The 24086-nt window shown below is 44.5% G+C and overlaps 1 protein-coding gene and 1 long non-coding RNA gene across 2 annotated transcripts in view; one reads left to right on the top strand and one right to left on the bottom strand.

Annotated features, from left to right (window-relative positions):
* Positions 1 to 24086, bottom strand: part of LOC134208246 (uncharacterized) — a 525640-nt gene that overhangs the window by 184995 nt on the left and 316559 nt on the right. The gene's annotated exons all lie outside the window — the stretch shown is intronic.
* On the top strand, positions 22344 to 23325 carry LOC134208245 (uncharacterized). The gene is made up of 3 exons (XR_009978570.1): positions 22344 to 22720; positions 22789 to 22865; positions 22940 to 23325. It is a non-coding gene; the product is annotated as an uncharacterized LOC134208245 (long non-coding RNA).

Raw genomic sequence — 24086 nt, 5'->3', positions numbered from 1 at the left:
AAATAATTTTGTTTAATATTTTTAGAATCACGAGATTCAAATATTTTTCAATTGTTTTGGTGTATGAATGCGTCATTTTATCCACGGATCAATCCACTTTACAATTACGCTTGCTTTCTGGGCCGCAACATAATTATTTCATTAAATTGAAAATTTTAAAAACATGGCTTGAACACTGCTGGGCAAACGAGCGAGTCTGTTATATTTTGCTCCAGATTCAAACTAGAATAGTGGTCGAAAATTTGGAATGAAACTGAATCACTACTGATTTCACTTTTAGGGCAAAATCAGCAATGCTCATTTTGAATATGAATCTGAAACATTTATTTACCCAGCAGCTGTTCTAGATTCATTTTTTATACCAGTCAACTGTCAAAAACTTAAAACTGGCATAACGCTTAGTTCTATTTTCTGCAGATTTGAACCACGAATGAATTAATTAGTTCAGTGCGTGTTGGCTCTTGTTTCGGACGGCAGAACGATCGCGCGATTTGCCGAAATTTCGAGTTTTGCATTGCGCGGCCGGTAATAAAGTTAATTAGTTCAGTGCGTGTTGGCTCTTGTTTCGGACGGCAGAACGATCGCGCGATTTGCCGAAATTTTGTGTTTTGTTTTGTTTTTCCTTAGGACGGTTCGTAAGTAAATTGATGAATATATTTTATTACTTTTACAGCATATACTGTTATTGACAAACACTCTATATTGTCGAATAGAGCTCCCTATTATTCACCTTTCCCACTAACACAAATTTTCCTTCCCGAGACATCTATGAAGGTAGTATGGGTTCCCTGCATCTTCACTAGTAGATGTTGAACTAACATTCCTTCCCTTCCTTCCGTGATTGTAAGGACGTGGCCAGGTATACAACTGCTACTGTATAGGAAAAGGTACTAATCCCAAGTACCAATTTGCGACAATATACAGTAGATTGCTCAATTCAAGCTCTGTCTGGTGGGGGGGTGGGTGTCGCGGGAGAGGGTTCTCTTCGTCGACTTCCCCTCATTTGAATGAAGGTGACAGGAAGGGAGTTTCTTTGCAGTTTATCACCTAAGAATGCAAGTTCGCATTGTTTTCTTTCGTTCTGAAGTGATAAACCACAGAGAGATCTGCTGCTTGTCACTTTTGTTTAGGGGAGGGGGGGGGGTCAACGGGGAGAGTCCTCTCTTGCGACATTCGCCCTTATTCCAGATGGAGCTTGAATTGAGCATTGTATAGCCACCCACGAATTGAACAATCACATATGCTATGCTCTGCTATGCTATGCTATTTGAACCACGATTGAATCACGAGTTTCAAATAGTTTGGTGTATTTATTTATTATTAATTTATTATAGTATACATCAACAGGCTTGTTACTGCCCCAATGATATTTGATTTAAACACAAAAACACTATTGATTAATGAAGTCTCCAGGTAAATTTTCGACCAAATTCATGAAGATTTATTGAATCTGCAAAACTTTCTAAAATGGTTTTTTCAACAGATCTAAGCAGTTGATTGCAATACAAAACTCGACTTTTTCAAAATTTTTACTAAGGTCTGTTAAAAATATTATTTTTTTAATTTAAAGTATTTTTTTACGTTGTGAGTTTTTTATGATGAGGGGCATTTTTCATCCATCACTTTTTGTATGGAGTTAGCCTTGGAAGATAAACGAAAATCGTGACTGCTAGATGAAAACCTTTTTTTGTTTCATTACTTTTTCACAAATTCTTTGGTGCGGGGGATGCGCTGACTCTAGCAACACTTTCACAGTGGCTAACCGTCCCGGATTATGTGGAACTGTTTACTTGCCTCGGATTTCCTGGTGCCCGAATTCCATGATGAATCTGTAAAGCCGTTATTTCTGCAGCTTAGCAAAATAAAGAACAAATTTTCGTAACAAATACGGTTATTTGCTGATTTTAGCAATAAAATGATAGCTATAGTCCTATAGGGCATGATATAACAATTCAATTGAGACTGCCTTGTTACTTTTCAGCCGGTAGCTCTGAAGAGGTAATCGCCAGTGTAACCTAATTAATTTGACACAGAATCCTCCAAATACAGGTCGGACTCGATTATCCGGAGTATCGATTTTATTTTCACTCCGGATAATCAAATTCTCCGGATAATCGAACCACCATAAAAAAAATTAATCTGCAATTAAAAAACCTATGTTTTATTTTACTTGCAGTGGTGTAGTCAAAAATTATTTAGAAAAAAAACCCTGAATAATCCACCTGCGGCATCGGTGACTTCCTGATGTGTTATGGAAAAATAGTGTTTTTGCCATAACTTTTGAGTCCATAGTCCGATCCAGCCAACTTTCAATATGAAATGGTAAGACGATTTCCATTTGAATGCAACTTGTTGGTTGAGAATACGTGCAAAAAAATGGCTGGACTATTTACGCGCTTTTTGTACATAAAATAGTATTTTGGCCATTACTCATTTTATGCCAACAACTCGAACGCAGACCTTTACGATTATTGCTAAATTATAATTGTTAAAAGCAGCAGCACGTCCAAACTAACAACAAACTGCCCTACGGAAAACGCACCGCACAATCGGTAAGATTTTGAAACAATTGAAAAATCTGGATCTGAAGGATCTAGAAAATGTGAGAAAATTATAGATTTCCATAATGTACGGAATCAAAAATATCTGAAGGTAGAAGTTTAGGTCATGACTATGATCTCAATCGGAAAAAATCAGTTCCAGAATCCGAAATAAATGAGATATCAGATAATGTCTCAAATCTGGAGCATTCTTAAATCTGCAAATATCTAACAATCTACTAAATCAGGAAAACTTCTGAAACGTCACCATCTCCTTTACATTGTTTTCAAACAATGATTGTAAGTATAAGTATATTTATTTGTTACGATAGCCTACCAGTTACAGGACTTTTACTTAGGTCAAGGAAGTTTGAATGGGAAATAAAATAACATTGGAACCTTGGAAGTTACTAAGTGGTAATTGAGTGCTATAGCTAATTGAACTTTGTTTTAGTAGTTATCTTTGAAAGCTTGAAATGTTTGTTGCTGTCTAGTAGCCAAAGGGAGATGATTCCAAGTAGAGGCTCCGCTAATGAGCACACTTTTTCCACTTGACGTCGTATGGTGCGGAATGATGAAAATTTTCGTTCGAATGTTCGTTCCTTTTTGAAGATGTTGATTTAGGTACGAAGGCAGCTCTTCCAGGTAACCGCGCCGAAGGAAACAACATACACGGAAGTTGTAGTTCTCCAGTAGATCTCTCCCCATGATAGTATGCCGTAATTCCGCTGTGGTGTCACGTTGACGAAGGCCGTATACGAAACGTACGGCCGATTTGAAGCTTCGAAGTAGTTGCTGCTTCAATCCCATTGTCAGTCCGGGATAGTATACAACATCACAGTAGGTGTATAGTGGAGTAATAACCGATCGAACAAGCTTCTTCCTTGTCGGTAACGATAGTACACTCTGGAATCTACGGAAAGTCCTCAGAGTACTGTATACTCGCTTCACGACCTCGTTGACTTGTGCAGACCAGTTTAAGCGCTTGTCCATCACAAGTCCCAAATTAATGACCTTGTCTGATAGACGGATTGTTTCGCCGCAGAAAACAATATCAGTCTGCGGGATAATATTGCCTTCTTTGCAAAAAACGATTGCTTGGGTTTTTTTGGGGTTGGGTGAAAGAAAGTTTTGCTCGGTCCATTCCTCAATTGAGCGTAGGTCTCTGTTGATACGGACTACGAGTCTGTTAATCTGCTCTACCGGTCCCGATATATAAATCTGGAGATCATCCGCATAGAGTTGGTATCTGCAATTCAAAACATTCGGTAGGCTGTTGATGAAAAGACTGAACAGAAGAGCACTCAAGCATGAGCCTTGCGGTGTTCCATCTGTTAGCCTCATTTCTGTAGAATTGGAGCCGTTGAGCTTGACGATTTGACTGCGTTGATCAAGAAAAGACGAGATAAGCTGGCAGGCAGAGCTGGAAAACCCAAATTCGCGGCTCAACTTCCCTCTGAGGATCCTATGCTTGACACAGTTGAACGCCAGAGATAAATCAACCAGCACGATTATCCAGATTGGCGTAACTGTTATGTACAACTTCTGTAAGTGCGGTTGTTGTACTATATTCCTGACGGTAACCAGATTTTTGAGCTGCTAGCAAATGGGGATTGCAAATATTAAGGTGGTCGGATATTTGCCCAAGCAAGATTTTTTCAAGAATTTTCGAAATTGATGGTAGAACGCTGATTGGACGAAAATCTTTGGGAGCAGTTGGGTTCGGTGATTTTGGAATCGGTGTTACCATCGCTTTCTTCCAGGGGGACGGGAAGGTTTTTGCCTCAATTACACCATTAAAGACGTGTGTGAGTAGTGGAAGAACAAAGGGGCTCAACATCTTCACGAATGAGATCGGAAGACCATCACTTCCAGTGGCATTTGATTTTATCTCGAACATTTTCCTGGCTACGTCTTCGACAGTGGTGGGACGAAAGGTAAGCACTTCTTGGACATTGATTGGTGGAGCTTCAGGTAGCGGTTGGTTTGCGTTGTTATTACTGTTTCGTAGCGTCAGGTGTCCTTCAGTAAAGAACTGATTTAGTTGGTGAGGATTGAAGTCTGCAGAGTTTGTGTTCGTTTTAGTGTTGTTATGTACTCCTTCTCTTCGTAGGTTATTCCACAGTTGTTTGGCCGGAAGATCGTTTGAAAAATTTCTTTCAGCGTATTGTTTTTTGGCATTGAAGATTAGAGACTTTACTCTGTCGCGGGTACGCACGTACTCTTGCCACTGAGCACTTCCTCTGAAGCGATTAGGATTTCGAATGTATAGCGCGTAGGCGAGATTTCTAACTGCGATGGCTCGTTCGATGTCGCGAGTGATCCACGGAGTATGCTTATCACGAACTTGGATGGTTCTTTCAGGAGCATGTACTTCTAGGAGGGACTGCAGCTTGTCTGTCATCAATTCCACCTTGCGATTGATGTCATTTGTGTGGTAGATTGCTTGAAGATCAGTAGCTTGAAAATCCGCTTGCAGTTGAACTATGTTGATTCTACGTATGTCACGAACTTTTACTACTTGAGGTGCGACTCGATGTATTCGGATATCGGCGATCAGGTAAATCACTTCATGATCCGATATGGAACAACCGTATTGTGTTTTCGACTTGCAAATTGTACCCGGGGAATCCGTTACCAATAGGTCAATAGTTGTTGCGCTTTGTTCGGTAATACGTGTGGCGTCTGTTGGCAGCACAGTGAGGTTGAAGAAGGAATGTATGCGACTTAAGGATTTTGCGTTTCCACAAAGACGGTTAGCAGCTACATTGATATTGTAATCACCAATCAGATATATCCTGTCAAAGTCGTATTCGTGTATGTCCAATAGTAGTTTTTCGTAGTTTTGGGCAAATAATGGATTGGATCCTAACGGATTGTACACTACCACAACACATATATTATAGTTGTTGATTTTGGCCTGGACTGCTAAATATTCTACTCTAGTAGCAATGTCGTTTCCTGGTTCGTGTGTGGACCTAATTATCGGCGTAGTTTTGATTCCCTTTCGTACATATAATCCAATCCCACTAAATGATCTCGTTCTGTTACCGCGTCTAGCCGGCAAGGAGTGCTGAATGAAGTTGTAGCCGGGAATTCGAACGGGGGATGACGGTCGAAGCATGGTTTCCGTTACGCCGAAAAAATGATATTGAGATGGATTGAGTATAATTTTGACGCCATCGATATTACGTTCTAGACTTCGGACGTTAAGATGTCCGATACGGAGTTTGTTAGAGTTGCTGTGTAGAGACATTGTGAGTTATGTAGTCGTCTATCTGTTGGTGCTATTAGGAGGTAGATACATAGGAGGAATCTGTACCTACTGCATCAAAAAATACAGAGGAATTGTTTCCGTCATCTGCTGGCCTGGTTAGTTCAAGAAGATGGTCGACGCTCTCAATTCGAGTGTATCGAGTTTGATGTGGTAGCCGGATAGAAACCGTACCGTTGCGAACGAACACGGACTGAACCAGCTTCTTATGTTTCAACCTCAAAGCCAAATTGCGTATCCGGAAGATAGTGATGGGAAGCACTTCGTTGAGCGTAAACCGGTAGTCCAAAGGAAAATCTACGGAGATTTGTGACAGCTTGACAGCATTGTACTTTTCGAAATATTGTTGTAGAATTGCATCGCGAGCCTCCCTCCTGTTGTTTAAACTGAATACTTTCAAAAGACAATAGAAAACGGACAATACTCAGTAGTCCAGTGAGGATTATTTCGCTTATTGAAGAGTTTCCACAACTAGAAGAGCACAAATCGAACAAGCGCCTCATAATACATTACATATTTCATACACAAATCAGTTAATTTAAATAAAAATATTGCATACCAAAACGATGAGATCTACAAATTATTTTACTTCACTGAACAATATTATTTAAATTAACAAATTGAAAGCTAAATGCATTTCTGTTGAAGATACAGAATTATATTACGTAGTGAGATTTAGTGAAAGAATTTATATGTATAAGCCAAATTTTTTTTATTCTATGGAAATTGGAATTATTAAAAATTAATTTCGAAATTCCGCGAAATTCCGTTTAATTTCGGTAAAAGAACGATTTTTCAGTCGAAATTTTTGAAATTTAACGATACGAAACGTAATCAGAAAAACAGATTTCGCCATACTCAAATTCCGCGGGATTCCGCGGAATTTCGTTTCGAATGCCCTAAAACGAAATTTTTCGAAATACCGCATATGCTTAGTAAGCGGTAGTATTTCGGCGCCTAACCGCTCGCTACAAATCAGCTGCAATGCATCAACTTTGGATAACGTTGAATATGCTGATTTCTCGATTCTGGTCCTACGAAGAAATCGAGTCAGGCAAGGCTCTTTCACCGGAGAAGAGGAGATGTGAAGACAGCTACATTCGTACGGTTCAACGAATTTCAGATGGTCAGTACACCACCGTCTCATTACCGAAGAAAGAAGAAGCCATTCCACGGTTGGGCGATTCTAGGAATATCACATATCGGCGTCTTTAAGGAACTGAACGACGTTTGTCTCGTGACCCTTCGCTCAAAAATACAATACCTCGACTTCATGGAAGACTACTTCAGGTTTGGATACATGCGATTGGTGGAGTAAACTGAATTGAAAGCTGTGAAGCGGTGCTTTTTACTGCACCACCCCGTAGTCAAAGAAGCGAGCACTACGACTGAAGTACGGGATGTTTTTGACTGCCTCGGGATGCCTCGAGCAAAACAGCAACTGGTGTATCACTTAAAGACGTACTTCTGGCAGGGCCAGTGGTTCAAGCGCCATTCCTGGCGACTAGGACGTTGCAGCAACTGGCCATGGATGAGAAGAAAAAAATTCCACTCGCTGCAAAAGCCGTCTCGATGACACATATATGGATGACGTGATAGCTGATGAGGATGAGGAGGAAACAGCAAGGGAAATGCGAATGCAACTGGATGCTATGCCAACGAGAGGTGGATTTCAAACTCTTCTGCTGTATTGCAAGGCGTACGACATAAAGATTTAGCCATTCATACATCCGGAAGGATCATTTTAGATCCAGATCCCTCAATCAAAACTCTTGGTCTAACTTGGATGCAATGTACGGACACTTTGAAATTCCAGTTCAATGTTCCCAGTCTAGACCCTGGGATAACAGTTACTAAACGGACAGTGCTTTCTGTGATCGCCACGTTATTTGACTCTGTTAGTTAGGTAAGTTAGTCTGGAGCTGCTATAACATTTTTGCAATGCAAATATCTGTAAATAGAATTTCAAATTGAAACTGAAACATAAACAAAGATGAAGGACCTACGGTCAAACACTTGAAATGTAACCAATATGTTAACAAACAAAAAAAAATCGAAATAAAAGAGAATTTTACTACTACTTTACTACTACTGCAGTTGCTCTGGACGTTAAGTGATGGAAACCATCAACAACGGCTGGATTGGGACCTACCACTTTCTTCGAGGCACGGAGGGTGAGTCTTGGAGAGACTTCACGAGCAACTTCCGTTGCTCAACGAAATTCGTATACATCATTGTGTTATCATCCCGAAGGTTGCCTCAGTTGAGCTCCACTGCTTCTCAGATACCTCCGGAAAGGCCTACGAAGCATGTTTATACGTGAGAAGTCAAAATGCTGCTGGCGAGGTGCAAATCCGTTTACAAACGTCTAGATCCAGAGTGGCACCGCTGGAATGCCAAACCATTCCCAGATTAGAACTGTGTGCGCTTCTAGCGGCGCAATTTTTCGAGAAGGTAGTACTAGTTCATTAGATTGACAGGAAAGTCTTATTTCTGGACGAATTCGACATATGTCCTACGTTGAATTGAGGCAATTCCAACTGCTTGGACCACATTTGTCGCAAATCGGGTTGCTAAAATACCAGTCCATCATACAATATTCTCGTTGGAGTCACGTTCCAGGTGTTCAAAACCCAACAGATCTTATGTCAAGGGGGATTTCGCCGGGATATATTATCGGAAATAAGCTATGGTGGAAGGGACCGAATTGGTTGACAAATGGCCAATTTTACCAAAACGATCATAAACAGACACAGGGGAAGAAGAAATGCGATGCACGACAGTCGCTACTACTAGTTTGGCAACCTTTGAATTCAACCAAGAGTATATTGGCAAGTTTTCGTCCTACACCGATCTTATCCGGCGTATTGCATATTGGTTACGCTTCATGGAGCTTTTAAGAACTTCGAAGCAAGAAAGAAAGGAATTTACGTTTCTGTCGACGATGGAGCTGGAAGCTGAGAATATTCTGGTTCGCAGGTTTTTGCAGCGGAATGAGAGGCATTGTCTGAGCAAAATACTGTCCCGAGAAGATCGCCGTTAAGGTGGTTCAACCCATTCATTGCAGAAGATCAGCTGATTCGTTTAGGTGGCCAGCTAAAGCATTCTATGGGAAACCGAAGAGACAAAGCACCTGGTAGTTCTGCCTGTCAGACATCATTTTACACAACTGTTGCTGCGTTACAACCACGAACGTGTAATGCAAGCAGCGCCACAACTATTGCTGAGCGTCGTTCGGTAGCGAATCTGGCCACTAGTAGGTAAGAGTGTGGCAAAGCAAATTATTCACCAATGTCTAAAACGTTTTCGCTCAAAACCAAAAACCATACAGCAAATGATGGGAGATTTACCTGCATCGCGAGTCACGGTATCTTTTTTTTTTTTTTTTTTTTCGGACCACTATATATTAGACCAGCTCCAAGACGGCCAATCGTCAAAGCATATGTGCCGATTCTCATTTACATGAGCACAAAGGCGGTGCATATGGAGCTTGTCTCTGACTTGTCTACGGACAGGTTTCTCCAAGCTCAGCGACGGTTTATCTCCAGAAGAGGTCGCTGTACGAATATGTTTTCGGATAACGGCACTAATTTCGATAGCCAAGAAACATTTTAGGTTGTTTACTATTCGTTGTGAAAGGCAGATTAGAAGCCGTATATGAACCATAATTTGCTTTTGTTGTTAATACTGATGAATTGATCTTGCATGTCTCCAGAACGTTTTACAATAAGAACAAATGGATGACAAGAAAGATTGATAAGATGTCGGAGTCGGATAATTTACGAACTCGTTTGACTCTTTAGACTTGGTTAACAGCTTTGCACTAGAAATCGAGGCGTTACGTTTCAGCATCAGCTGGACTAGCATGCATTTATCTTCACACACATTGTATAGGCGAACGCATTGCTTCCCAGATCCAGTTTCAGTCATCCTTGAGAAAGTAGGAGAACGAAAACACATATTGTTTGCCATTTTTCATCAAGCAAATAAAGCTTATGAATGAGATCATACACAATGTCTTCAACAATTGAGCACCATCCATAGCTCAATTTATTTCACTTAAAACACCGGCAGTTATCATATTCCGGATAGTCATGAAAAAATACGACCGACACCACATCCTTCTGCAACCATATCGCCCACACAGAACAAACATGACCGACCGAGGACCTCAATGGTGCAACCCCAACCGTCCATAAAACGTCACTGAAGCGTGCAGCAGTCTTAAACTTTTCCGGTTGTTCTGCCTCAGCGCAAACCCAACCGTACGGATGTACCAACATTCAGCCATTATTCGTTTGGGTTGGAAACGAGGAAAACAACATCCTCCACTCACGGAAGACCAAAGGACGACGACGTGTGCCTTCTTGTCCCTTTCCAGCAGCACATCGTGGCATGTGAGTAGGTTATGTTTGTTGAGTTGTCCTCCTTTCTTCGTACGTCTTCAAGGAGGGACGGACCGGGGTCGGGGTCGCCGTATAAGCTGTGTTTACATTTATGATACTTGGGAATGTTTGTGTTTTCATTTGTGCTCCTGTGGCAGGAAGGAAACTCTACAAAGCAGCGACGTTGAATGGAGTTTCGTTTTACTGCACAATAATGGACCGAAAGTTTCAACTCACGGTCCAAATTTTTCCAACCAATTCATAAAACTATCTCTTCCGATGGAGGAAGTATCGCCACGGGCCGCAATCCAAAAATGCATTCCCCATGGAGTCCGGAATCGGTTGACAGCTTCCAGAAAACTTTCCCATTTAGCAATTGCGATTCGCCGCCCTGACTTACCCCAAGCCACTGCAACACCATGACGACTGCCTTCCGACAGGTCACACCCCACCGAAGAACAAAGCCCATTTTCTGGCGAGTGTGCCCGCTCGCACTCCAGCCCAACCAGATAGATAGAGTTCACTGCGGTAATTAGCACCAAAACGAAGTTCTGCGACGACGAGCAGCCGAGGCACACAGAATAAAAAAACGCCTGGCGCCTCAAGCACTTTTCGATTGTTCGTACTCAATTTCGCTCGACACGCTTCCTACGAATGCCGCTACGGTGCGGGCTTGCCGCGCGGCACAGACGGTTTCGGTAGAAAAACCTCGCCGCTGTTCTTCAGGAAGAATTAGGTTAATTAATTTTTGAGTTTTGAGCTTTCGCTTCCTGCGCTTATCTCTGTAGTGGGGGCTCGTCGGTGCACGGAAGCATAAAAGAAGTGGTGGTTTTACGTTTGTCGGCGGAGGAAAGCTGCGTAGAAGAATGAATAAATGCATTAACCATGGAACGCACAAGTCGAATAAATCACGATGGACCTGCTTTATGTTATTCAGTGATCGGATTAAATGATTTCTTTGTTACTTTTAAGATTTAAATAATTTCCGTCAGCTAAAATCGTGGAGTTAAAAAGTGCTAGCTTAATTGCAGTTTCAGTGCCCCATTTCAGACGGCCTGGTATTTCATGACCATGACCATGTCTGAAATGCTTCCTCCGGGAAGTCCGAAAGGCTTCCTCCGGGAAGTCCAAAAGGCTTCCTCCGGGAAGTCCGAAAGGCTTCCTCCGGGAAGTCCGAAAGGCTTCCTCCGGGAAGTCCGAAAGGCTTCCTCCGGGAAGTCGGAAAGGCTTCCTCCGGGAAGTCGGAAAGGCTTCCTCCGGGAAGTCGGAAAGGCTTCCTCCGGGAAGTCCGAAAGGCTTCCTCCGGGAAGTCCGAAAGGCTTCCTCCGGGAAGTCCGAAAGGCTTCCTCCGGGAAGTCCGAAAGGCTTCCTCCGGAAAGTCCGAAAGGCTTCCTGCGGGAAGTCCGAAAGGCTTCCTCTGGAAGTCTGAAAGGCTTCCTCCAGGGAAGTCTGAAAGGCTTCCTCCAAAGTCTGAAAGGCTTCCTCTGGAAGTCTGAAAGGCTTCCTCCTGGAAGTCTGAAAGGCTTCCTCTGGAAGTCTGGAAAGGCTTCCTCCGGGAAGTCTGAAAGGCTTCTCCGGGAAGTCTGAAAGGCTTCCTCCGGGAAGTCTGAAAGGCTTCCTCCGGAAGTCTGAAAGGCTTCCTCCGAAGTCTGAAAGGCTTCCTCTGGAAGTCCGAAAGGCTTCCTCTGAAGTCTGAAAGGCTTCCTCCGGGAAGTCTGAAAGTCCTCCTCAGGGAAGTCAAAAAGGCTTCCTGCGGGAAGTCTGAAAGTCCTCCTCCGGGAAGTCCGAAAGGCTTCCTCCGGGAAGTCCGAAAGGCTTCCTCCGGGAAGTCCGAAAGGCTTCCTCCGGGAAGTCCGAAAGGCTTCCTCCGGGAAGTCCGAAAGGCTTCCTCCGGGAAGTCCGAAAGGCTTCCTCCGGGAAGTCCGAAAGGCTTCCTCCGGGAAGTCCGAAAGGCTTCCTCCGGGAAGTCCGAAAGGCTTCCTCCGGGAAGTCTGAAAGGCTTCCTCCTCCAGGGAAGTCTGAAAGGCTTCCTCCTCCAGGGAAGTCTGAAAGGCTTCCTCCTCCAGGGAAGTCTGAAAGGCTTCCTCCTCCAGGGAAGTCTGAAAGGCTTCCTCCTCCAGGGAAGTCTGAAAGGCTTCCTCCTCCAGGGAAGTCTGAAAGGCTTCCTCCTCCAGGGAAGTCTGAAAGGCTTCCTCCTCCAGGGAAGTCTGAAAGGCTTCCTCCTCCAGGGAAGTCTGAAAGGCTTCCTCCTCCAGGGAAGTCTGAAAGGCTTCCTCCTCCAGGGAAGTCTGAAAGGCTTCCTCCTCCAGGGAAGTCTGAAAGGCTTCCTCCTCCAGGGAAGTCTGAAAGGCTTCCTCCTCCAGGGAAGTCTGAAAGGCTTCCTCCTCCAGGGAAGTCTGAAAGGCTTCCTCCTCCAGGGAAGTCTGAAAGGCTTCCTCCTCCAGGGAAGTCTGAAAGGCTTCCTCCTCCAGGGAAGTCTGAAAGGCTTCCTCCTCCAGGGAAGTCTGAAAGGCTTCCTCCTCCAGGGAAGTCTGAAAGGCTTCCTCCTCCAGGGAAGTCTGAAAGGCTTCCTCCTCCAGGGAAGTCTGAAAGGCTTCCTCCTCCAGGGAAGTCTGAAAGGCTTCCTCCTCCAGGGAAGTCTGAAAGGCTTCCTCCTCCAGGGAAGTCTGAAAGGCTTCCTCCTCCAGGGAAGTCTGAAAGGCTTCCTCCTCCAGGGAAGTCTGAAAGGCTTCCTCCTCCAGGGAAGTCTGAAAGGCTTCCTCCGGGAAGCCAGGAAAGTTCCTCCTCCAGGGAAGTCTGAAAGGCTTCCTCCTCCAGGGAAGTCTGAAAGGCTTCCTCCTCCAGGGAAGTCTGAAAGGCTTCCTCCTCCAGGGAAGTCTGAAAGGCTTCCTCCTCCAGGGAAGTCTGAAAGGCTTCCTCCTCCAGGGAAGTCTGAAAGGCTTCCTCCTCCAGGGAAGTCTGAAAGGCTTCCTCCTCCAGGGAAGTCTGAAAGGCTTCCTCCTCCAGGGAAGTCTGAAAGGCTTCCTCCTCCAGGGAAGTCTGAAAGGCTTCCTCCTCCAGGGAAGTCTGAAAGGCTTCCTCCTCCAGGGAAGTCTGAAAGGCTTCCTCCTCCAGGGAAGTCTGAAAGGCTTCCTCCTCCAGGGAAGTCTGAAAGGCTTCCTCCTCCAGGGAAGTCTGAAAGGCTTCCTCCTCCAGGGAAGTCTGAAAGGCTTCCTCCTCCAGGGAAGTCTGAAAGGCTTCCTCCTCCAGGGAAGTCTGAAAGGCTTCCTCCTCCAGGGAAGTCTGAAAGGCTTCCTCCAGGGAAGTCTGAAAGGCTTCCTCCAGGGAAGTCTGAAAGGCTTCCTCCAGGGAAGTCTGAAAGGCTTCCTCCAGGGAAGTCTGAAAGGCTTCCTCCAGGGAAGTCTGAAAGGCTTCCTCCAGGGAAGTCTGAAAGGCTTCCTCCAGGGAAGTCTGAAAGGCTTCCTCCAGGGAAGTCTGAAAGGCTTCCTCCGGGAAGTCGGAAAGGCTTCCTCCGGGAAGTCGGAAAGGCTTCCTCCGGGAAGTCGGAAAGGCTTCCTCCGGGAAGTCGGAAAGGCTTCCTCCGGGAAGTCGGAAAGGCTTCCTCCGGGAAGTCGGAAAGGCTTCCTCCGGGAAGTCGGAAAGGCTTCCTCCGGGAAGTCGGAAAGGCTTCCTCCGGGAAGTCTTAAAAGCTTCCTCTGGAAGTCTGGAAAGGCTTCCTCCTGGAAGTCTGAAAGGCTTCCTCTGGAAGTCTGAAAGGCTTCCTCTGGAAGTCTGAAAGGCTTCTCCGGAAGTCTGAAAGGCTTCCTCCGGGAAGTCTGAAAGGCTTCCTCCGGGAAGTCTGAAAGGCTTCCTCCGAAGTCTGAAAGGCTTCCTCTGGAAGTCTGAAAGGCTTCCTCTGGAAGTCTGAAAGGCTTCCTCCGGAAGTCTGAAAGGCTTCCTCCAGGAAGTCTGAAAGGCTTCCTCCAGGAAGTCTGAAAGGCTTCCTCCGGGAAGTCTGAAAGGCTTCCTCTGGAAGTCTGAAAGGCTTCCTCCGCAAGTCTGAAAGGCTTCCTCCGGAAGTCTGAAAGGCTTCCTCCGGGAAGTCTGAAAGGCTTCCTCTGGAAGTCTGAAAGGCTTCCTCTGGAAGTCTGAAAGGATTCCTCCGGGAAGTCTGAAAGGTTTCTCCGGGAAGTCTGAAAGGTTTCTCCGGGAAGTCTGAATGGTTTCCTCTGGAAGTCTGAAAGGCTTCCTCTGGAAGTCTGAAAGCTTCCTCCAGGAAGTCTGAAAGGCTTCCTCTGGAAGTCTGAAAGGCTTCCTCTGAAGTCTGAAAGGCTTCTCCGGGAAGTCTGAAAGGCTTCCTCTGGAAGTCTGAAAGGCTTCTCCGGGAAGTCTGAAAGGCTTCCTCTGAAGTCTGAAAGGCTTCTCTGGAAGTCTGAAAGGCTTCTCCGGGAAGTCTGAAAGGCTTCCTCTGGAAGTCTGAAAGGCTTCCTCTGAAGTCTGAAAGGCTTCCTCCTGGAAGTCTGAAAGGCTTCCTCCGGGAAGTCGAAAGGCTTCCTCTGGAAGTCTGAAAGGCTTCCTCCAGGAAGTCTGAAAGGCTTCCTCTGGAAGTCTGAAAGGCTTCCTCTGGAAGTCTGAAAGGCTTCCTCTGGAAGTCTGAAAGGCTTCCTCTGAAGTCTGAAAGGCTTCCTCTGGAAGTCTGAAAGGCTTCTCCTGGAAGTCTGAAATGCTTCCTCTGGAAGTCTGAAAGGCTTCCTCTGGAAGTCGAAAGGCTTCCTCCTGGAAGTCTGAAAGGCTTCCTCCGGGAAGTCTGAAAGGCTTCCTCCTGGAAGTCTGAAAGGCTTAATCTGGAAGTCTGGAAAGGCTTCCTCTGGAAGTCTGAAAGGCTTCCTCTGGAAGTCTGAAAGGCTTCCTCCGGGAAGTCTGAAAGGCTTAATCTGGAAGTCTGAAAGGCTTCCTCTGGAAGTCTGAAAGGCTTCCTCCGAAGTCTGAAAGGCTTCCTCCGGGAAGTCTGAAAGGCTTCCTCCGGAAGTCTGAAAGGCTTCCTCCGGGAAGTCTGAAAGGCTTCTCCAGGAAGTCTGAAAGGCTTCCTCCGGAAGTCTGAAAGGCTTCCTCCGGAAGTCTGAAAGGCTTCCTCCGGAAGTCTGAAAGGCTTCCTCCGGAAGTCTGAAAGGCTTCCTCCGGAAGTCTGAAAGGCTTCCGGCTTCCTCCGAAAATCTGAAAGGCTTCCTCCGGAAGTCTGAAAAGCTTCCTTCCAGCAGTCTAAAAGGCTTCCTCCAGAAGTCTGAAAGGCCTTCTCGGGGAGTGTGAAAGGCTTCCTCGGAAAGTCTGGAAGGCTTTCTCGGGAAGTCTGAAAGGCTTCCTCGGGAAGTCTAAAAGGCTTCCTCCATGAGTCTGAAAGGCTTCCTCCATAAGTCTGAAAGGCTTCCTCCAGAAGTCTGGAAGGCTTCCTCTGGAAGTCTGAAAGGCTTCTCTGGAAGTCTGAAAGGCTTCCTCCTGGAAGTCTGAAAGGCTTCCTCTGGAAGTCTGAAAGGCTTCCTCTGGAAGTCTGAAAGGCTTCCTCTGGAAGTCTGAAAGGCTTCCTCTGAAGTCTGAAAGGCTTCCTCTGGAAGTCTGAAAGGCTTCCTCCGGAAGTCTGAAAGGCTTCCTCCGGAAGTCTGAAAGGCTTCCTCCGGAAGTCTGAAAGGCTTCCTCCGGAAGTCTGAAAGGCTTCCTCCGGAAGTCTGAAAGGCTTCCTCCGGAAGTCTGAAAGGCTTCCTCCTGGAAGTCTGAAAGGCTTCCTCTGGAAGTCTGAAAGGCTTCCTCTGGAAGTCTGAAAGGCTTCTCTGGAAGTCTGAAAGGCTTCCTCTGGAAGTCTGAAAGGCTTCCTCCTGGAAGTCTGAAAGGCTTCCTCTGGAAGTCTGAAAGGCTTCCTCTGGAAGTCTGGAAAGGCTTCCTCCTGGAAGTCTGAAAGGCTTCCTCCGGGAAGTCTGAAAGGCTTCTCCGGAAAGTCTGAAAGGCTTTCTCCGGGAAGTCTGAAAGGCTTCCTCTGGAAGTCTGAAAGGCTTCCTCCGGGAAGTCTGAAAGGCTTCTCCTGGAAGTCTGAAAGGCTTCCTCTGGAAGTCTGAAAGGCTTCCTCCAGGAAGTCTGGAAAGGCTTCCTCTGGAAGTCTGAAAGGCTTCTCCGGGAAGTCTGAAAGGCTTCCTCCTGGAAGTCGAAAGGCTTCCTCTGGAAGTCTGAAAGGCTTCCTCTGGAAGTCTGAAAGGCTTCCTCCGGGAAGTCTGAAAGGCTTCCTCGGGAAGTCTGAAAGGCTTCCTCCGGGAAGTCTGAAAGGCTTCCTCCGGGAAGTCTGAAAGGCTTCCTCCGGGAAGTCTGAAAGGCTTCCTCCGGGAAGTCCGAAAGGCTTCCTCCGGGAAGTCCGAAAGGCTTCCTCCGGGAAGTCCGAAAGGCTTCCTCCGGGAAGTCCGAAAGGCTTCCTCCGGGAAGTCCGAAAGGCTTCCCCCAAGAAGTCTGAAAGGCTTCAAGAAAATTAATTAATTAATAAATTTGAGAGCCAAAATTTCCCCAAGTGTGCTTCAATTTTGTCATAAAATAACTTGCACCATTTATATTTTTCCCAAAACTAGGCTCAGAACAGCGATGGAAACCAAAAGTAAGCTCGGCGGTAACAAGAAAAGAAAGTTTTCCTTCTTAATCCTTCCTTCTCTTGTCTGCAGCGGTAATCCTTCCCTCTTGATCCCCCCAAATTCTCGTAATGAAGATGCTACAGAACGGTTTTGCAAAACCTGCCAAAGGAATTGGAAACGATGGCTGCCAGTCTTGGAGCCGGTGCAGCTGCTTTTAAAATTATTAATATCACAAATCTACTTTCAATCGGGTACAAGTGCGGCGGATTAACGGCGGAAGGGGAAAACTTTTCCCCTTGTTGATAAATACACTGCCACAAGTTGGGCAGTGCTGCTTTCGTCGGATCAATTTATATCTTCGCTGTGGCCAATAAGCGAATCAATAAGGTTTGTGGGATTTTGCGCCATATCTCGATCTGGGTGCAAGTGGTGAAGTATCTAAATTTGTTATTTTCATTTAGATTAGTGATCATCTAATGTTGATAAAGAACAATTTGTTCACAATTCCAACGGAAATCCTCAATGATTGTAGTTTGTGTGCCCTTCTTTTACTTGACCGTACTTCGTTTAATATTTTTTCATCATTCTTGATGGGAAAATAAAACGGACCTTACCCGGTGTTATCAACTGGGGAAAACTTTGTATTCAAGTACTTTGCTCGTTTTGTGCTCGGCCGGTCGGTGGGAGTTACATCAACTAGAAGAATGTTCAAGTTTTCGTAAGACCAACGAAGAAAGTATGTCCCAAGAAAACGGAATTTTCGCAGACAAACCAAACCGGACCAAGTTTTGCGTTCGAGCAGCCGACGAAAGAGCGGATGGGAACCGAATTGACCATGTTTCCGATGTTGGATGCGAAATGGTTGGCTGGTTGGAGTTTGTGTACTTAGAAATCGTTTGGGCAATGAAGACAAATTTTGTTTGAATTGAAAATGTGTGCTTTGGTCGAATGTGGAATCTTTCCCAGAGAAAGTTGAATCGGAGTGGAAGGAAGTTACTATGCAAATGGGCGAGTGCACGATAATGGTTTCATGTAGGCATTGAGTGAAAATTGTTTCCTTGTCGGTACGTGAGTTAGAAGTTTCTGCAGTTCGTGTGCTATCTAATTTGTTTTTCTTGTTGAAGTTGGAACAAACGAAAAATAAAATGGAAAGACTTTGTGTGCTGTCTTCAATAGTTCTAACACAATTTTCCGTAAGCTTATAACTGATTTATAATCAAAAGGTTGATTGTTTTATTGACATGATTTTCTGGGAAGTGTGAAAGAAAACTCCATAAGGCTTCGCCAGGAGGTCTGAAATGCTTTACCGAGTGGTCTGGAAGGTATTCCCAAGTGCTTAAGAAGCCTTCTACAAATCACTTGTGGGACCACCATCCCTGATTGCGCATCACACATTCGACGCTTTCATAAGTTCAACTTAAAAAAAAACCGCGAGGTAATCTCCATCTCAATTACCCAAAGTGCATTATTCTCGATTCTCAAACATCCACTGGCGTACGGAACAATGGACCGTAAAATTAAGAAAAGTGAAGTTGAGCCTCAAAAATATGAGATCTTCTGATTGTTTGCTCCCCGCCAGCAGATTACCACGTTCCGGCGAGCAACGTCCTGACTTCCGAGTTTAGGAATTTATGTTTGATTTTAGCTTCCGATCCCCACCGGCGTAACATGTTGAACGTTCCCCCGCATCCGGCCGTTGTCGGTCCGTCCATAAAAACAAACAGTTCCGCTTTAGGTTCTTACGTGGCAGATTCATGGCGCGGTGCGGGCGGTCCCACCAGCGGGAAAACGCCGACCAAGATGCGAAGGCAAACAACAGTTTGAGCAGAGTTGATGGGCCGGAAAATGGTCTCTGTTTCGTCGTCGCACGAATACGGGAACGGGATATCTGCGGTGTGGGCTGGGGTTGTGAGAAACAAACAGAAACAATGCGAGTCCTCCCTTGTTTGCTTGTTCGTGTGTGTGTGTGTGGATGTGTGTGGGAAAAAAAGTTTCCACTGTGAGTTAAGCCTGCCGGAGGGACGATTTATTTTTCGTTTGCCGACCGTCGTCGTCGTCGTCGTCGGTCGTCGATGAATGAATTCGAAATCCTGGTAAATGGGTAAGCAGATTACGTGGTGGGATTTGGTTGTTTCGAAATGTTCAAAGTGAACTTTTGCGTCATTTCTAAGCTGATGGCACTGGAAAGGGGAAACTGATTTTGCGTTCCGGTCTAGGAGCAACAGCTGGCAAGGCGTATCTGTTGCGGGTTTCGCGTGGGATGAGCGGGACGATTGCTAAGGAGTATATTCGATATGTTTCCTTCGCATGAATAGACGCAGCTATTTTTAGAAAGGTCAGCATAAAACAGCTTTAAGATAATAAGCCGGTAAAATTGTTTTTTTTTGTTTTCCATTTCATTGATGAATTCCGGTATGGAATAACTCGAGATCTGGGTATGGTGTTTAACAATATGAGATCTTCCTTGAAATCGGTCAGCAATTAAATGCTCCATGAAAAAAAACATAAGACGATTAAAAGGGATAACTGATAACTTATTGTTGAGGATTTTCTAAAAACCGGTACACTAGAATACTCTTCTATGTTTCCTACAATAACAGATGATGAGTATCACGGCCAAGACATATATTTCATAATCAGATAATAAAGTCGACATTATTGTAAACGAAACAATGTGGTCTAATAATGCTTAACGCTTTGTGTGATATCACTTGGTTGACAGTCAATTTGTACTCGCGATGCTCGTGAGCTGCTTTTATAGTTTTCAACCTATAAAATCTACCCTAGCAGCACAATCCAGACCGTTTTGGTTGCAGCAACTCAAATGTGACTAAATTTGGTTACATATGAGTTACAGAAACTTTTGTGCAACATGTGTGCTGCTCGGGTATTGATGACTGGTGTTAGTTGATTGATTGGGAAGATTCTAAGATCTTTTGGTCTCAAAGTGGGAGGGGGTTTGTTGCTTTAATGGCGTCGAAGTTATTTCCCTTTTTGCAAGTTAAAATACTAAGTTGTAACAATATTCTAAGTTATTACGATATATGTTTACCCCCATTGTGTTTTCATGCTAAACTGGGCTTCTCAGGGTATTGTTAAGCAGCATTTCAGCATACTGCCTATTCAGACGCATAAGGGAGCATCCATAAATTACTTAACGCTCAGAGGGAGGAGAGGGGATTGAAACCCCTCTCCTCCCTCTTAGCGTTACGTAATTGATGGATCTTCCGTAATACATTTTCTCAATGATACCTTTGTTCATTAAACTTTTTATGCAATTTTCTTTTTATCCGTTTAACTGATTGAATATACAAGTGTGCAAGCATTTGTATGTTAATTTATATTAAGGGAAAGCTGCACCACATAACATGTTGGGAAGAACGTGTTTTTGGTTAACGTATCGAATACCGCGACCAAAAATCATAAGAATCATGATTTCGAACAGGAAGCTCCTGGACGTCTTCTAAGCGATTCTAACAATTCTTCCACGGCTGTCTTATCCACCTCTTCTAGTTTCCTGTAGTTTGCCAGTTCATTATGTTTCTACGGCTGTTCTTTTTTAGCCATAACAGCACTCGATACTAACTTCAGTGCGAGTAAAATTCACAAATTCAGATGTACTTCATAATGGAAATCAATAATGGCGATACTGGAATATTCTTTTCTTCATCCAAGATAGAGCATTTATTACAAAATGATTGCAGATATTGTTTTTTGTATTACATATAGATATAATTTTGATGAAATTTTGTTATCACTAACGGTCGGGCCATGCAAGTTCCTAGTGCCCATGCGTTGTATATGCAGTTCAAATTAGTTGAATGCAGATGCTCTAGGTTCTCCAAACTATTCTGCAGTTCGGATCTACCAGGTGAACTACTCCCGTTATCAAACCGAAATCAACCCAACATGCCCATACAAGTCGGAATGAAATCAGTTGGGGCTTTTGAGCGGAACCTATTTAGGCTTCCAAAAAGAACTATTTTAGGATTTTGATCGGAATATTCCTCTGCGATTATGAATGAAATTCTTCTGGGCTTTCCAACGGAGTCCTTTTAAGCTCCCGAATAGAATTCTTTTGTGCTTTCGAACGGATTTTTTGGCTTTTCGAAAGAACTCTGTTTGGGCTTCCGAATGGAATTCTTTTGGATTTCTGAACGGATTTTCTTTGGTTCTTGGGAAAAAAAATCTTTCCACTTTCTAAACTGAATCTTTTTGGGCCTCCGAGCGAAATCCCTTTGGACCCCGAGCGGAGCAGTAGCTCAAAACGATCCCCTCAACCCTTAAACGTTAAATATATTTGAGGAGCAAGCGTCATGAGGAGCAAGCGTCATCATGTCTATATTTTTTGTTCATGACTTGATCGGATATATTGAGGGTCAAGTGCGGTCAAAAACGGTCCTTTTTCGGTTAGTCCCAAGACCCATCTTGCGACGTATCAAACTTCATGATTTTGAAAGACAAGCTCAATAGATGAATTTTTGAGAGTTTCTGAACACTTTGACTAGGTCTGGAAATGTTCTTGGGTTAATTTTTGTTAGTTCAGAAACCCATCTTGCATGAAAGACAAGCTCAATAGATGAACTTTTGAGAGATTTAGGACACATTGGTCATATTGTTCCTGGGAACCTGGTTTTCTTTGTATAGAGGACGAATTTCGATGGGCTATGAAACCAATCTTGCGAATTGTAGGATTCTACAATTTTGAAAGACTTCGTCTCGGATGAGGCAAATGTGCCCAAAAGCTCTCAACTCTGCACTTTCAAAATCATGATATTTGATTCTTTGCAAGATAGGTTTCGGACCTAATTGTTCCACTTCTCTAAGAAACCAGGTTTCCGGATCTAGTAAAAAATGTCCAAAAACTCTCATTACAAAGGGGATGTTATCCGTTCGAAGCTATATTTTTAATTGATCAACTTACGCTAATACATATTTACAATCTCCTTCATTCTTCTATATACATGATCCAATGGCCACTACAACACGTTGGACATCGGTCAGCGTATTATACATACACATTTGCGCTCGCTACAGTCTTGAGCGTGAGAAGTAGAGCTCGAAAATAGGCCGGTTCAAATATAATTAGTTCATTACTCATCATTCCGGCCACCTTGAACTGGCCTGGCTAGTTCAACACTGTTATACCAACTTAATCTAAATCTAATCTAATCTCATACATGCGTAGCCAATACTTGAAAGCATCCTGGAAAATGACGGTTTCTGAATTCCGTCATTTTTCTTTTCATATGGCCAGGTCAACTACGCAGTATGTACCGCAGAGATGACTCCTAGATATTGAGCGACTTCAGGAATACCTAAAGTCACTTAATAGCTTGGAATCGAGGGGAAAGGAAGAAAGCGTGGACCTCCCGTACCAAACGCTTCCAATAATATAGATACCTAATATGTAACCTGCGGCTACCAATGTTACTCGCGGCTCCTCCGCAAGCGATGGTTTCCTGTTCTTCAACCCACCGAGTAATAATCCCATCTCATGTTAGTGAGAAGATGAGATCCTTCTCACTAAGATAAAATGGTAAAGACCAATTGCATATACGCGTCACTCAGTCATTCATTTACAGCGGTTTGAGCGTGAGCATAAAAAATAGAACGCTCACCACTTCGTTCATTTGCTCTCCGTTGTCTCAGGAGAGAATGGTTGCCAAATTGAAAGAACAACATCGGCTTGGTTCGTTGTTCGATCGTAATTAATTATTAAATAAAATAGCTCAGCTTGATTCCGAACGAGGATAGTCTGTCCGTGACCTCCTACGGGAATCGTAGTGCGCGCCGGAAAAATTAAACTTAAATTGAAGTGGTAACCAGTTAAACCAAGTTAAACTGAAGAAGATTTCTAAGTGCTAATCTCGAAGTTAGTGTGTGGTCTAGACAAAGTAGTACGGAAAACAATAGTACGGGAATAATTGTGATAGTACGGTCAGTTATATAAGGCATTGTTAGTGGCAGCCATTGCTAATTTATATGTTGTTCGCATGTTATTATAGCTTAAAGATCTAAACCACCACACGTGGCAAATCGTAATCAACCAAATTGTAAAATCATCATTATCTACAAGAAAAAGGTAATTCGCTCGTAAAAATATGTAGGAGTAATTGGAAAGTGACGTCATAAAGGGGGTACTAATTATATCCGCAGGTCCGTTTAGTGGCCTTTTTCTTCTTTTTTGTGTTGCTTGGCAGGACGGTAATCGCTGGAAGTGGGTTCGGTGGCTTTCCGACGCGCACGGGCATCCCTCACGCCTAAACGAGGTCTGTGGACCGACAGTGGGCATTCCATCGCCCGAGCAAACGACCATCTCGTCAACCCGGTAGCCAACAGCCGGCCGACGAAGCAGCCATCGCTATTAGCCACACGTGAACCACCTTGTCGCCCCGGTAGCCAGAAACCGGCCGACGAATCCGTCATCGCTATTAGCCAGCTGTGTGCCCGTTTCAATCAACCATCGTGTCGCCCGGTAGCCAAAAGCCGGTCGGCAATTCCGTCGTCGCATCAGTCACACGTCCGCCCAGCCAAGCAACCCTCTCGTCTGCCTGCCGAGCCGCCATCGCTGTAAGCCACCAGTTTGCTGAGCAAACCTCCTGCAACCAGCATTGTTCTCTGTCAAGCCGGTGGAGCGAACCAGAAGGTCCACGTGTCACCATCGCATCGCTGCCTACGCTGAATCAACGTCCGATCGTCGCCACGACGGTGGTGATCGGTCTCAAGTGATCAAGTGATCGGTCCCCGAAGCAGCTGCTACCGGCAACCATTCGCCAATTCCGGTCCTCGGATGCCGTCTACCAGCGACATCATATGCCCTAAGAGGCCAACGAGTGATAAGTACCCCTACATTTATATGACGTCACTATAGAAAGGCCAACGTAGGCCAATAAAAAAGCATGTAAAATGAAACAAGTTGCGTAGGTAGCATATTCTTTCTAGAGCAAGCACTCCCTGAGGTTTCTTCTTCTTCTTTTTGCTTTATTGTCGTCCTCCGGACTCACAAAGGAGTCGTCAAGCCTCGCCCGCAGAGGTCAGGTACTGAGTGTCGTATTTCGGTAAGCTTTTGAGCATTTAATTTTGTCACGATATCTTTTGGCAACCTTTCCGCTTTGTCACACCAGAGAGCACGTGTCGCGTTACACACGTGTGTATGCTCCTACTGTAGGTGAAGGGTGAAGGACTAGTGTGTGTGTGGATCAAAGTAAACGACCCTGTTATTGTCTTCCCTCCCTAGCCTCGCAGTAGCTAACCTCGGGTAACAAATATATGATAAAAATCGTGTACATGTTTTTTTGTATGA

This window comes from Armigeres subalbatus, chromosome 1 (assembly GCF_024139115.2).
Source record: "Armigeres subalbatus isolate Guangzhou_Male chromosome 1, GZ_Asu_2, whole genome shotgun sequence".
Lineage (NCBI taxonomy): Eukaryota > Metazoa > Arthropoda > Insecta > Diptera > Culicidae > Armigeres > Armigeres subalbatus.
Note: the sequence above shows the minus strand (reverse complement) of the source record. Positions and strands in the feature narration are given on the sequence as shown.